The following is a 15992-nucleotide window of genomic DNA, read 5'->3' as shown; positions in this document are numbered from 1 at the left end:
CCTTTGCCTATCAATTCCAAGCAGTCATTAAAGTCCTCTCAACTCTACCTTCTAAATATCAACCAATGCTTGGTTGCTTGGATTCCACCCCAATCCTCTTGACTCAGATTTTGTAGGGACAGAATCTGAAACCTTCTATTTTTTATAAGCTTTCCAGGTGATCAGAAGGCTGATAGTCCAATGACCAGGTTAGAGAATCACTATTCTACTCCATCCCCTCCCTCTCTAGTCCCCCGCCTGAACTCGGGAACTCATCATCTCTCTCCTATAGATTTTAAGGTTCATGAGAACAGGAACCAAGTCTGTTTTGCTCACTATTGTATCTCCAGTGCATACTTAGCATAGTACCTGGCATATTGTACGCCTCCAATACATTTTTGCGGAATGCATGAATGAACTAGGGAAAGGAGGGAGCAGTAAAATATTCAGGATAAATTTTATATACCTTATTGCCATTCAGTTCAAAACTTCAGTTTAGCCAAGTGTATAGCTTACCCAATCATAGCCCTTTCAAATCCCGTTTTACTCAAGAATCTCAAAATTCCATGTATGTGGGTTAGGGTAATGCCAGCCACTGTAACAAAGAAACCGAGTGACTTAACACAATAGAAATGCACTTCCTGATCACCTAACAGTCTAGTTTGGGCACTCCTGGTCAGCAAATAACTTTTCAGATGGAAATATAAGAACCCAGGTTCCTTACCTCTTGTAGCTCTTCTGTCTTCAACACACTGAATTCCAAGGTTACTATGGTTGTCTGCATCAAGAAATCAAATGAGAGGGTATAAAGTGAACACCTGCTTTTAAAAGTGACACAAATTGCTTCTGCTCATGTTCCATCAGCAAGTATTAGTCACATGGCACCACCTAGATGTAAGGGGAGCTCAGAAATGTAATCCCAGTGACAACTCCACAGAGATGGGAAATATTAATTTCTTGGTGATTAATTAGCCATCTTTTTTGCCACACCATATAAGCTGGTAAGCTGACTCTGCAAATCCACTTAGGCAGTATAGTTAACTGAACTTTAACCTTAGAGACAACTTACAAAATAATTTTCATTTCAGAGATTGGCTGCACTGTTCAACTGTACCAGAAGGGATAGGGGATTGTTTTCTAAGTAGAGACTGTCTCTGGGGAGCTTAGCACAGAATGGAACCAAGAGACAGATGAGCTAAACGTGCCAATTGGCTCACCTCTCCTAGTTTGCACTGCATCTCCTTGCTGGCAAACTTGACTAAAACACAAAGTACAGTTATTTTCAAATGTGGGCTTTTGATCTCAGAGCTCTAAATCCTTCCTCTGGGGGATGTAATGGCCAAATGGTAGCTTAGCTAAGACAAAGAGTTTGCATCTGAAAGATATCCCCAGAAAGTTGCAAGGGCACAAATTCATCTCCATCAGGATTTTGCTGCCTGAACACACACGCCAAAAAAAAAAAAAAAAAAAAAAAATTGGGTATATTCGTGCCAATCTTCTAAACTCTCATAGAAAACTTCTGGGAGCACAGACATTTAATCATGCTGGGATGGAATGGCTTTTGGGGACAGCATGTCTTTGGGTCTATTTCTATTCAAAGTCTTAAAGTGCTTCAAGTGCCTGGCTAGCCCGAGGGATTAGGTACTGAACCCTGAGGCTCTTAAGGTCAATGATTTATGGCAGCTGAAAGCTGTGAAATGTCATTCTGCTGAGAGGGCCATGCAACATTCAGTCGATAGAAAATTGGCAGACCCTTGAACATGTATTTTAGCACCAGCTGCTAGGCCCTCTAGAGATGTTCACCATATCCAGATGAAAGCTTCCCAGGAAGGACCATCAGACCCTCAACAGCAACCAGAGCCAAGACTGGCCTAGAGACATGTGATCTATTTTAAGATTGCAGAAAATGATGCAACCAATGGAGACCTCATCATAGATCCTCACCCCTTCTAAGGCCAGTGAATGAACAATGTTTGAAGGGGAGGGAAGAAATGAAAATGGATTATCAATGCAGACTCAACAACCAATCTTAAGCCTCTTCAAGTCACTGAAAGAAAAGTCAGGTTCCATTCCCCAACCTGTCCTAGCTGGAGTGGATCCAGCATCCACAGAAGCTTGAGTCAGAAATTGTAAGAGCCTTTCTCCTGGTATGTGACACTGACATCTGCTCCCACATCTGTGGAAGGAATCCAGGTCTTCCTGGATTATTCCCTCTTTCTGGGCTACTATGACCCTCACACTAGCACCGCTGGTCCTTTAGCTCAGCTTTGCCTCCAGATTCAACTTCCTTAAGCTCCCCTCAATTCACAACCTGGTCTGGACTTGCTATTCTGGCTCAGTGTTCCCTCCAGCCTAAACTACAATTCTTCCCTTGGCTTTGAAAATCATGCACCACACTTTGGGGTTACTAGCCCTGGGCCCTGGTACTGTGGAACCAACTATTTGGGATGTTGGCTGCACCATTTCCCCACACAGAGAAAGGAACTGGACATCTCTCATGAGTATGCACAGAACAACATCTCACTGAGCACTTATCATCTATGATTCTCAGTGGCTGCCCCATCTCCAGCTGCCCCATCTCCAGCTGCCCCATCTCCACCCCATCTCAGCTGTCTGAAATAAGCATTCAGCCATTTTTATGCTGCCCCATCCCACCTTGGCTGTTCCCCAGCACTAGGTCAAAGTGCCAGACATTTTCACAATATAATCAGGCACCAGGTCACCACTGTATTAATAATAATCTGTATAACAAATAATAATAACTGCATAACAAATAATCCAAACACTTAGCAGTTTACACAACAAACATATCACAGTTTCTGAGGGTCAAGAATCTGCAAGAAACGTAGCTAGATGGTTCTGGCTGAGGGTCTCTCAAGTTACACTGGTTGTAGGTTAAGGCTGCATTTATCTGAGGGTCCTAGAGAAGCTCACATTTGTGGCTGCTAGAAGGAAAGTTCAGTTCCTCACCACATGGGCCACTTCATAGGGCAGCTCACATGGCATGGCAGTTGGATTTCCCCAGAGTGAGTGCTCTGAGAGAAAGTCTCCAAAGTGGAAGCCACAGTCTTTTCATAACCTAATTTTGAGGCTGACATTCCATCACTTCTATTCATTAGAAACAATTCACTGACTGGACACAGTGGCTCACACCTGTAATCTCAGCATTTTGGGAGGACGAGGCAGGCAGATCACCTGAGGTCAGGAGCTCGAGACCAGCCTGGTCAACATAGTGAAACCCCATCTCTATGAAAAATACAAAAATTAGCTGGGTGTGGTGGCAGGTGCCTGCAGTCCCAGCTACTCAGGAGGCTGAGGCAGGAGAATCTCTTGAACCTGGGAAGCGGAGGTTGCAGTGAGCCAAGAGCATGCCACTGCACTCCAGCCTGGGTGACAGAGCAAGATTCCGTCTCAAAAAAAGAAAAATAAAAAAGAAGTCACTAAGACCAGGCCACATTCAAGGGGAAGGGAATGAGGCTTCATCTCCTAAAGGGAGGAGTAGCAAAGACTTTGGACACATGTCATTAAAACTACCACAAACACCAAACACTTCCAGAAGGGAAGACAAGCGTTTCTTGGCCCCCTTCTGCCTGCGTCTGTCAGACACTCAGGGCATCTCCATTCTCCTCCAAGCTCTGGTGCCCAGTTGTGGGGAAAGTCTTTAATCATATTCCAGCCAATTTGTGGGTTCCAGCTACCTGCTTTACTTGCTGTCAGCACCCATTCCTATAGGCCGGGCCCTGGCTCTGCCTCTCCCTCTTTAGTCTGAGAGTCCCCTGGATTTACCTGATCCACATCTGAGGTGTTGCTCTACCTGCACTTCTATAGTAGGAACAGTATGATGCTCCCAGAGCAGATTCTGTGCACCTGGCAGAACTAAATGGGATTGGCCCGCCTCAGTTTGACTTCATTTCAGCTGCACAGCTCCCCTAGGAGCCACTTCTGCTGTCCCTGCCTTTCCCCAGCATTCTTGCCAAGATTCCCATTAACTTGGCCTCTTCATCCCCAGCTGGTGATGACAAGATTGCTGAACTAGATCCTTTCCTAATGAAAGCCCAATCTGTGCTTCCTGAACACAGAGAAAAATTGCAAGCCCCCCGGGAAAAGGCCAGAGTGTAGATCCCCTTCCTGTCCACCCAGAAATAGCCTTAAGAACCCCTCCTAGGCCTGAAAGAATAACAGGGACTATTGGGGAGCAACTCCTTTATGTCTGAAAAAAAAAGTCTTTTAAATTTATTAGTTTTAATTATCATGCTAAATTCTCTATACCAAAAGCCATAACACTCAATTTAGCTACTGATATCAATCCTAAATGTATTCCCATTAGTGACATACGTATTCATATTTTGTCCCTTTTTTTTTTTTTTTTTGAGATGGAGTCTCGCTCTGTCGCCCAGGCTAGACTACGGTAGCACCATCTCGGCTCACTGTAACCTCCGCCTCCCGGGTTCAAGCGATTCTCCTGCCTCAGCCTCCCGAGTAGCTGGGATTACAGGCATGTGCCATGATGCCTGGCTAATTTTTGTATTTTTAGTAGAGACAGGGTTTTGCCATGTTGGCCAGGCTGGTCTCAAGCTCTTGACCTCAGGTGATCCACCCGCCTCGGCCTCCCAAACTGCTAGGATTACAGGTGTGAATCACTGCGCCTGGCCATATATTTTGTCACATATTTATAAGTGTGTACCTATTATTTTTATTCTACCTTTTTCATTTACTATCATTTCAAATACTAATTTCTTTAACAGTATAGTCTCCACATTTGTGATTTTTAATGGTCATGGGCCAGCCTGGCCAACATAGAGAAACCCTGTCTCTACTAAAAATATAAAAATTAGCTAGGTGTGGTGGCACGTGCCTGTAGTCCCAGCTACTCGGGAGGCTGAGGCAGAAGAATTGCTTGAACCCGGGAGGTGGAGGTTGCAGTGAGCCGAGATCGTGCCACTGCACACTCCAGCCTGGGCGACAAAGCAAGACTCCGAAGAAAAAAAAAAGGAAAAGGAAAAAGAAAAAAATGGCCGTGGGACATTGTACCTCACTGATGTGGTACTTTTGTTTAGCCACTCACCTCTTGCTGAATATTTCGTTGCTTCCAGCTTTCAATGGTTATGATGGAACTTTCATTAACATTTGTACAAATTACTTTCCTTTAAGGTTAAAAACAATTTCTTTTGTCTTAAGATTATTTCCACTTAAATGTTTTGAGCACACTTCAGGCTTTTTAGTATAATTTATACCTGCCTATATCTAAAGAGATTCTAGATGGCTTACAATAAGAGTATATATACAAGGCAATATTGGGCATGAACACTGACAGGACAATTAAAGTAGAAATAAAAACAGAACTAAAAAAGCTTATGTGAGGCAGTAGCCTCTAGACCACATGATTCATGTTTTGAGAAGGAATAATTCTGTGAGCCTATGAGTTCAGACTTCAGTTTCTTCCTGTGGTGCTATTTGTTTCTGCCCACAGAGGGAATTTTCCATACCTCCCCACGCCCCCCACCCAAAAAAAAAATTCTTTCTCTAGTTTGTCGTTTAAGGAAACAGAATATGGTCATGACCTGCTACGTGTGTGATCTCAAACAGGTCATTGAACTTTGGTGTTCTTCAGTTTCCTCAGCTGTAAAATGAGGATGATAGCTTTACCTATAACACAGGGCTGTTATGAAAAAAAAAAAAAGAATAAAAGCACTAAGAACAGTTCCTGGCCACTCACGCCTGTAATCCTAGCACTTTGGGAGGCCGAGGCGGATGGATCACTTGAGGTCAGAAGTTCAAAACCAGCCTGGCCAACATGGTGAAACCCTGTCTCTACTAAAAATACAAAAATTAGCTGGGCATGGTGGCACATGCCTGTAATCCCAGCTACTTGGGAGGCTGAGGCGGGAGAATCGCTTGAACCCCAGGGAAGGAGGTTGCAGTGAGCCAAGGTCACGCCACTTCAGTCCAGCCTAGGTGAAAGAGCAAAACTCTGTCTCAAAAAATTGAATTAAATTTAAAAACAACCGTTCCTAGTACATAGTAAACACTATACACGAGTTCGTGAAATAAATAAAACAATAAGTCCTCCACATAGACAACACAGAGAATAAAGAGAAGTGAAGGAAACACATTTAAAGTCACAAATACAATTATATTTGGAAATGTTTGCCTCATATGGACACAAGACACCAAAGTAATTTTAAAGCGTCCTTCTGGGTGGAATAATGAGGCTTGAGGCTTTGGAGTGGTGGCTGTTTGGAGGTAGAAGTGTTTTGGGGATATCAACTTTGGGGTGAAGGACTGATTAAAAAAATACATATATTAAGTTCGTTCTAAATAAGTAAACATTTGGTTTTGAAATGTCTCGAATGTCTCAAACGCTTGCGCCTCACCGGAGGGAAAATAAACACAAACTGTTTTTCCTCTGCTCTTTCTGGTAACCCGCCCACATCCTGATGTTGTCTAGAGGCTGGCAGCCATCAGTCAATCGTTAGCATTCAAAAAGACACAGCTTTGGAGATTCCAAGGATGTTTGGAGTTGTATGCCAGGAAACTGGGTCAAAGATCAAATATATACTTCACAATATAACAGTCCACCTAGTTTTTGAACCCGGTCACTTATGCCAAAAGGACTCGTGACTCAAAAGATACTGCCACATTACTAGAATCCAATCCAATCATTAATAATGAGTCCAGCCCATCATATTGTAGGAATGTCTCCCAGGGTGAGGTCACTCAGGTTGGCAGGCTTCCATTCGCAGGAGTGGTCTCAGTGAACACACGTCACCCTTTCAGGTATCTGGCATAATTCAGCTAAGACAATGTCATCTCTTATTAGATTTTCCTTAATTTATAATCAATTTCTTCATTCCTTTATCCTCTGCTACTGTTTTTCCTACTCTCCATTAATATCCAAACTTGTTTTTACCTTTGGAAGGGACGTTAGAATCACCACTGTGCTGGTCTAGATTGCAGACAGCAATACTAGTCTTTAACAAGTACTTTCCCTCGGTCCATTCCCATTTAGATAGGGTGAGGTGACATAAGTGCAGTACTAGTGGGCTATTTTTATCACCAAGGAATATAGCGACATTCACTGTTAGTCCCAATTTTGCACACCCCACCTCCACCAGACCCTTAGGAATTCTGGCAGAAGCTTTCATAGAAATCGTTCCTACTTTCAGCACCTGTAGTCCTGTGACCCCTGCATCAGGTAAAGAAAAAAACAATTAAGGTGATGTGAAGAAGAAAGGGAAAAAGTATAGTTATTATATCAGCATATTCCTCCCTTGGCAGAAATTGCATAATCATACCAACATCCTTCCCCATCCTCTCTTCCCCAAATCAACCAGCAAAATGGAGGAAAATATAGTGGGGACACTCATTTAGGCTTGCTCATCTTGAGTATGAGCACACACTCATAAAGGCATGTAAACCAGCCCTTCATGCTTTTATGTCCCCCTGCTTTAGACAACCAATGTTTTCATTGCCCATTCAATTTCTCTATGAAACTGTCACTCTGAGGACATCCCTTTACCCATTTCTGGGCATCATGGGGCTATATAGTGGGTACCTCGGCCTGAAGAAATGGTGGTTGGATGGCCAAATCCATATAATATCTTTGGGTTGTTCTGTTTTTAATGGCATTCTGAGCTTTTTTTTTTTTTAGACGGAGTTTCGCTCTTGTTGCCCAGGCTGGAGTGCAATGGTGCAATCTCTGCTCATGGCAACCTCCACCTCCCAGGTTCAAGCGATTCTCCTGCCTCAGCCTCCTAAGTATAAGTAGCTGGAATTACAGGCATGCACCACCACGCCTGGCTAATTTTGTTTTTGTTTTTTTTGTTGTTTTTTTACTAGAGACGGGTTTTCACCATGTTGGTCAGGCTGGTCTTGAACTCCTGACCTCAAGTGATCCACCCGCCTGGGCCTTCCACAGTGCTGGAATTACAGGTGTGAGCCACCACGCCCGGCCATTCTGAGCATTTTCATCTTCCATTTGGTAAACAAAGCCCAGTCCAGAATCAGTGTCTATTCCTGTCACGACCCATTTGTGGCCCTCCAGGGCTACCAGCATCAGTCTCACTTGCCAGCTGTGTTCAGGGCCTGCCCACCAGGGAATCTGCCCCATAGCCATCGGCAGTGTCTGTCTCTCTTGCTGACAGACAGAAACAGTTTTTACTGGCATAATGTTCCTGAGAGGGTGCAAAAGGAACATGTCTAGATTCAACCCATGTCTATACTGCTGCAGCTTCCCCATATCCACTCATTTCATGAACCCAAGTGGCCACCTCAAAGGAGCACACAGGGTTACTTGTTTGTCAATTCCAGTCCCCTTCCAAATCTGGAAGGGGGCTCTTCTGATGGGCATCGACATGCACCCTTTAATGTACCCCTCCAATTTCCAAAGGGCTGTGTCCCACATAAGCATCCCTTTAAAAAGGCCAGGTTTCTACTGCCCTCTGTCTGACCATATGGCCAGGCTATTGGCCACTGCCCACAAGTCAGTAAAAATCCAAACACAAGGACTTTCACCACTGTTCAATTCTTCCATCACTGCTAGGGAAAAAACATGTAATTCAGCCACTGGGCTGATTTGTTTTTACCTTCTTTGATCAGAGTGGCATCCTTCCAAATAGGATGTTGTCCATTCACCATGGAACCGTCATCCACAAACCAAGCAGCTCTTTGACAGTCTGTTGGGAGCTGTTTATAGGGTACTGTAGAATCCAGCAGCTCCTCAAACACAGACAGTTCCAGAGCCAGTCCTAGAAAAAAACAGAATTCCTGCTCATGAGCATCTCTTCCTTGCAATCTCCAGGGAGCATGATCCCGTATAAACCATTTCCACTTTATTATAGAACTCTATGAGCACTGAGCATTTCCATCTTTTTTTTTTTTTTTGAGACAACGTCTCACTGCAGCCTCAACTTCCCTGGGCTCAGGCGACCTTCCCACCTCAGTCTCCTGAGTAGCTGGGACCACAGGCTCGCACCATCATGCCTGGCTAATTTTTCTATTATTTTTAGAGATAAGGTTTCTCTATGTTGCCTGGGCTGATCTCAAACTCCTGGGCTCAAGGGATCCTCCCACCTCAGCCTCCCAAAGTGCTGGGATTACGGGCATGAGCCACCACGCCCAGCCCCCAATTTCTTAATAACCGTCCCAAGATTTCCACCCTGCTGGGACAAGTCCCATGACTCTCCCTTCTCTTTTTCTCCTCAGTTTCACCTTTATCATTGTTTTCTTTATTCACCTTATTTCTTAATAACCGTTTAAAAATTTCCACCTTCCAGGCTGGTGTGGTGGCTCACGCCTGCAATCCCAGCACTTTGGGAGACCCAGGCGGGCGGATCGCTTGAGGTCAGGAGTTCGAGACCAGCTTGGCCAACATGGTGAAACCCCATCTCTGCTAAAAATACAAAAATTAGCCAGGCATGGGTGGGCGCCTGCAGTCCCAGCTACTCAGGAGACTGAGGCAGGAGAATCTCTTGAACCCGGGAGGCAGAAGTTGCAGTGAGCCGAGATCACGCCATTGCACTCCAGCCTAGGCGACAGAGTGAGACTCCATCTCAAAAAAAAAAAAAAAATCCACCTTCCTGGGATTAGGCTTTTTACGCTCCCCTCTGTCTTTCCTGATTCTCTTGTTAATTAACTTAATGTTTTTATTAGCACCTTAAGACCCATGAAAGGAATCTGAGAGCAAATTCAATAAGGCTTCTCCAATTTTGTAACAGTAAAGTTACAGGAGGTGACCATGCAAAAAGGGCCCCCTTAACCACAGCATTTACAATGACCTGGTGAATATCCCGGTCATCATAAAGTCACATGGCTTGCATAGGAGGCCTATCTGCTGCTTCCTCTGGGGTTGGAAGCAGCAAACAGTCAGGGGCAGCTGGACAGTCTCCCTTCTCAGGGCAACATTTTACAGTGGCTTTTATCCAGTCCACCAAGCTTGTTGTTCCCTCAAGAACAATCTCCTGTGTGTCAGGATTATGTATAGACATCTGTGACCATAACAAGCAGTGGGTCCTGCATCAACCAGAACATGCCCTTCCCCTCTGCAACATTCATAACAAAAGCTACTGCCCCTAAATTAACCCATTACTCTTAGAATGCAATTTAATAAAAGCTCCCCAGGAGGCCGATGATACTGATCTACAAAATGAAACAATTCCTTCACACTAGACCCGTGGTTTCAATAGTTTCAATTGCTATTTTGTGTGGCCCTTCCCCCACACTGGCTACCTTCTTGGTATTAGAGGTACTTTTCTGTTGTCTCTGCTGCAGTTTTTCCCTTTGAGGCTAGGGGCTGAAGCTCAGACTCACTAAAATCTGAGCTTGGTCTAACATCATGGTCCAACCCAACGCTGTCTTTTAATTTCATATTACTGATAACAATAATCAAATAATAGGATATTAATGTTTCACTTTTTTCTTAGTTTGCATTGTCTTATGCATCCAGTGAACCAACTCCCCAGGAGGTGGATCCATCTCTAGATTCCACTGGTAACTTTCACCTTCAGTAACTGAGCACAGCACAGTTGCAGCTCCATATCATGGGTGACCACATGGCCACCCAGGAAACAAAAGCTCCTCATCCCTCGTCTGTTTTTATCCTTTCTTTCCCCAAACCACATGCTTCCCTGAGCCTGGGCCGGTCTAGCAAATTTTATTCCTCTGACACAAAGTCTGTGTAGAAAAAGCAAAATCAAAGTGCTTTTTCTGTTCTCTCATTCGACAACAATCAACACAGAAGAGACTTCTGTGACCAAATGTGTGGGGGGAGGGGGTTCCCCATACACCAAGCAAGCAAGCAATTCTGCATCGGATGCCAGCTAGGAGTCCTCCAATTCAATTCTGACACTCTCTACCTGGAGATAGTGTCAGATCCTACAGGTTGAGGGGTTCGGTCCCACAAGACTGTCCTCCCTTCAGACACCAGTCACAAATCCAAGCCTGCAGAACTTCTAACCGATCAGCTTCCAGCTGGGGTTACCACGACCTTTTCTTTGGGTTCTATTAATTTGCTAGTTCGGCTCACAGAGATCAAAGAAACACTTAACAGTTTATGATAAAGGCACTACAAAGGGTCCAGATGAAGAGATGCATAAGGCAAGGGCACACAAGAAGGGGTACAGGGCTTCCGTGTTCTCCGTGGGGGTGCACTACCCCCAGGAACCTCCAAGCTTCTGAACTCTGGCCTTTTGGGTTTTTATGGAGGCTTCATTACATAAGCATGATTGATTGAACCACAAGCCACTGGCGATTAACTTAAACTTTAGCCATTTGAAAGTCCCAACCCTCTAATCCTGCCTTGGCCTTTCCGGTGACCATCCCCCATCCTGAAGCTGCCTAGAGGCTGCCAGCCATCAAGCCAATCATTACCATACAAAAAAGACTTCACATTGGAGATTCTAAGTATTTTAAGAGTTCTATGCCAGGAAACTGGGTCAAAGACCAAATATATATTTCACAATATCACATCACCCAAAGAGCCATTCTTCTTCCAGACACAGTGTTTGGGGTTTCTGATCAAAGAGTTCCCACTTTTTCCAAGAGATATTTCTTCCTCTCCCCTAAAAAGAGTTTTCCCCCTTGAAAAAAATCTGTTAGATCTCTATCTCGTGCCACTACCAAAATAAATACCAGATGGATTAAAGATTAAAATATAAAGAAAAACTGGTTTAAAACTAGTAGAAAATATATGTGCATGTTACATAATCTCTGTGTGGTGAGAGTTTTCCCAAGCGTAACCCCAAGGGCAGAAAATCCAAAGGAAAAAATGATTTATTTATTAAATAAGTATTTATAAATTATGTCAAAAATCCCATAAATAAAATGTAAAGCTAAAAATCAAACTTGGAAAAAATATTCACAATATGGATGTCAAAGAGTTAATATCCTCAATATATAATAAGCTTATAAAAAATTAACAATGAAAGATAAGTAGCCCAAAAATAAGCAAAGAATATGAGCAAGAATTTCACAAAAGAAGAAATGCATATGGGAAAGTAATGTTACCCACTTCAATAATCACAGAAGTGCAAATTAAACCAACAAGAAAACATAGATTCCTTGCATAAAATTGGCAAACATATTTAAGTTTTTCCTAAGAGTGTGGGAGTCAGATGCACTCATCCTTTGACGGTGGTAGTAAACATCATTTCTGGAAGCCTGGAAACACAAGAGATGCAAAAGCCTTTAAAATGCATATACCTGTTGACCCAACGATTCCACTTCTAAGAAATTATAAGGGAATTAGCAACAATATGCACAAAGATGTTCACTGCTGAGTACATCTAATTTCAAAAGATGGGCAACTTTCTGAATTACAATACAACCCTATGATGAAAGAGTAGACACACAATTAAAGATTATATGGTTGAAGAATAGGACTAGTTACAAAATGAACTGCCAAATTAAAAACAAAAGACTAAAACCAGTATGTATTATACTAGAAGGACAGCCCTTTTGACGCCCCTGCTTAAAACCATTCCGTTTTTTTCATCCTCTTAGAATGAAGTTTAAAACCCTTAACCTGCATGGTCTGTCTAGTCCCTGTCTCAGCTTCAGCCTCATCATTCCCTACATTCCTTTTTTCCTGTCATCTTAGCTTTCTTTTACATCCCACCACAGAGGTCGGCAAATTTACTTCTTTCTTTCTTTTTTTTTTTTTTTTTTTTTTTTGAGACACAGTCTCGCTCTGTTGCCCAGGCTGGAGTACAGTGGTGCAATCTCGGCTCATTGCAACTTCCGCCTCCCAGGCTCAAGTGATTCTCCTGCCTCAGCCTCCCTAGTAGCTGGGATTATAGGCACCCACCACCATGCCTAGCTAATTTTTTTATGCAAATTTTCTTCTGTAAAGGGATAGATAGCAAATACCTTAGGCTTTGCAAGGGAGCCACATGGTCTCCAGAAACTATTCAACTCCACAAAGATTCAACTCTGCCATGATTCAACTCTGCCTCTGTAGCACATATGCAACCACAGACAATAGGTAAATGAATGGGCATGGCTGTCTTCAGATAAAACTTAATTTACAAAACTGGAACTGCTACAGCAGGTCACACTGGTAGTGTGCCCACTTCTGTCCTAGAACATCCCATATTACTTCCAGGTACTGGCATTTTGCTTTCCCACATGTTATCACCTCTGCTTGAAGGGATCTTCTCTCTTTCATATTTCAACTCAAATTCCACATCCCCCAGAAAACCTTCCTTAAGGTCTAAATCAGGATGGGTCCCCCACTCATGCACTCTCATGGCACAATGTGTCCTTTTTTGCCCTATTTTTTGAGACAGGGTCCTGCTCTGTCACCCAGGCCAGAGTGCAGTGATGAAATCACACCTCACTTACAGCCTCAACCTCTGGGGCTCAAGCAATCCTCCCATCTCAGCCTCCTTTTGGCTGTAGTGGGACTACAGGTGCATGCTACCATGCCCGGCTAATTTTTATTATTACTGTTTGTAGGATGAGGTCTCCCTATGTTGCCCAGCGTAGTCTTGAACTCCTGGACTCAAGTGATCCACCCACTTGAGCCTCATATACTGCTGGGATTACAGGCATGAGCTTGTACCACACCTGACCAGCAAATCTTTAAAATAGGATAAAAACAATGTATTGATAAATATGAAATGATGACAAAGGAATAAGAAAACTTTGAGTAAATGCATGATAGGAATGCATGGAGTTACTCTGCAAGGTCTCCTTGGAAGTGGTTTTCAGACCAGGTCTTCAAACTGATGGTTATGTGTAAACTGGTAAAGGGGAAAAGAAGAACATAGCAGGTGAGGTGCACTAGGTGCACCTTTGCACTAGAATGTGCAAAGACATGAAGGTAGAAAGTAACATGTGCTCTTGTGCTGTTACATGAAAATATAAGTGGAAAATCACAAAACCAAAAAAATTCAGGGAAGACCACAAACAAACAGCATAGGGGAGGATTATATAATAGGTTTCCATTGAACTTTTCCCCTCTATCTTCCCTTCTTCATCTTGCTTTTTAAAGTGTGCAAAATGGCAAAGCCCCAAGAGTGTCCCTGATGTGCTTTTTAAAGAATCTGAGATAGTTCACATTTCAAATTGAAACCTGAATGTTCAGACTTGGCTGGAGCTCTGTGGAGAAATGTGGTCCCATCTATGTGACACATCAAATGAAGTCCCTCACTAGAGAGCACCAGTGATAATTAAGCTACTTTTATAAAGTGAACTGGAATGACTGAGATGCCTTTTCTCAGAGATTGTCTGCAGGTTCCTCTCAGCCTCTTGAATTTTAGTTCTTACTCCCTATCTATCAAAAAGACTCAGCTAGGAATGCGCCAAACATTTTGACCAAGTACTTATCTGCACAACCACAAACCCAATATCATCACTTAGGGGAAAACAATTTCCCCTGGCAAGTAGAGACAGCCTAATTGCTTAATCTGACAGGTTATTAATGGTTCAAGCCAACCAAAAGCATAATGGATATTGATAACCACTGGCAGGTTGGACGTTTGATGCATACAGTATTGCTGGAAATTACTTACATCAAGGGTTGCAACTGACCGTTAGACTAAATTGTCCAATCTCGGTGAGTTTCATTAAACAGTTCTATCAACTTGATAAAGTGCAAGCCAGAAAGTTACCCCATTAACTAGAGCTCTGAAAAAAAAAAGCCAATGGGGTGGAGGATATTTACAGTATTTATGTTCCAAGTCAACGTAAAAATAAATCTCCTCCGTAAAATTGCACTCTGGGTGTTGAGGATGGTTTTCCCCCTCTCTATTTGGGGAACCAGGCCTAGGCTGAGCCATTACTTGGAAATGACTGTGATTTGGAGGGAGCTGACAGTGGCATTGGGTGTAGTGTTTCAGGATGTTCAGGGTCTGATTCATTATTCACTGGGTTCTTCTGGAGAAAAAGTTGAGCTTCATCCAAAGCAGGCATCGTTTCCTCATGCCCCATCTCCCCTTTGCAGAGCAGCTGGAACCGGCTAACATGCAGACAGGAACTGCAACTGTCCTGGCCCCCACCTGTGGGTGCTTGAATGCAGGCCTGAGCCTTATGTGGGAGGAGAGGCCAGGAATCACTGCTGAGTAACCACAGGGAAAATAATTCATGGCACACTGGGAGTTCCAACCTAAATTCTTCCCTCCTAGACAGCAGTAATAAAACTTTCCATCTGATCAGTAACAACAGAGAGCCAAGTCTTAAAGATTAAACTGGACTAGAGTTTTGTTTTTTTTTTTAAATGAGTAATGGCGCTATTAAGTGCAAGAGAATAACAGAGAGACTAAGAACCAAAACAGCAAGAATAACAACAAAAAGAATTATTTATTTTTATTGCCTTGGGGATGTGAAGAGGTGAGAGTAGTACCAGCAAAGCCTAGGATGGCTGCTGCTACACTCCTCCAGGTGGGAGATGATGTGAATCTAACCAAAGCAGTAGTGAGGGCAGTGCAGAGGGAGAGCAGGAGATGAATAGAAAAGACATTTAGGGGCCAGGCACAGTGGCTCACGCCTGTAATCCCACCACTTTGGGAGGCCGAAGCAGGCAGATCACCTGAGGTCAGGAGTTTGAGACCAGCCTGGCCAACATGGTGAACCCCGTCTCTACTAAAAATACAAAAATTAGCCAGGCATGTTGGCAGGTGCCTGTAATCCCAGCTATTTGGGAAGCTGAGGCAGGAGAATCACTTGAATCTGGGAGGGGGAGGTTGCAGTGAGCTGAGACCATGCCATTGCACTCCAGCCTGGGCAACAAGAGTGAAACTCTGTCTCAAAAAAAAAAAAAAAAGAAAAGACATTCAGGAAGTAGAATCAACAGGACTTAGTTACTGATGGGGAAGGGGGCACTGAGGAGGGAAATCTAGGAGTGCAATGCTGACACACAATCCTTCAGCACCTGTAGTCCAAGCCACTCGAGAAGCTGAGGCAGGATTGCTTGAGCCTAGGAGTTTGAGACTACACTGAGCACTTACAGCACCACTGCACTCCAGCATGATCAACAGAGTGAGCCCTCATCTCTAAAAAAATTAAAATGTAAAAAA

Source organism: Pongo abelii, chromosome X, assembly GCF_028885655.2.
Source record: "Pongo abelii isolate AG06213 chromosome X, NHGRI_mPonAbe1-v2.0_pri, whole genome shotgun sequence".
NCBI lineage: Eukaryota > Metazoa > Chordata > Mammalia > Primates > Hominidae > Pongo > Pongo abelii.
The sequence above is the reverse complement of the archived record's forward strand: the minus strand, read 5'-3'. Positions refer to the sequence as shown.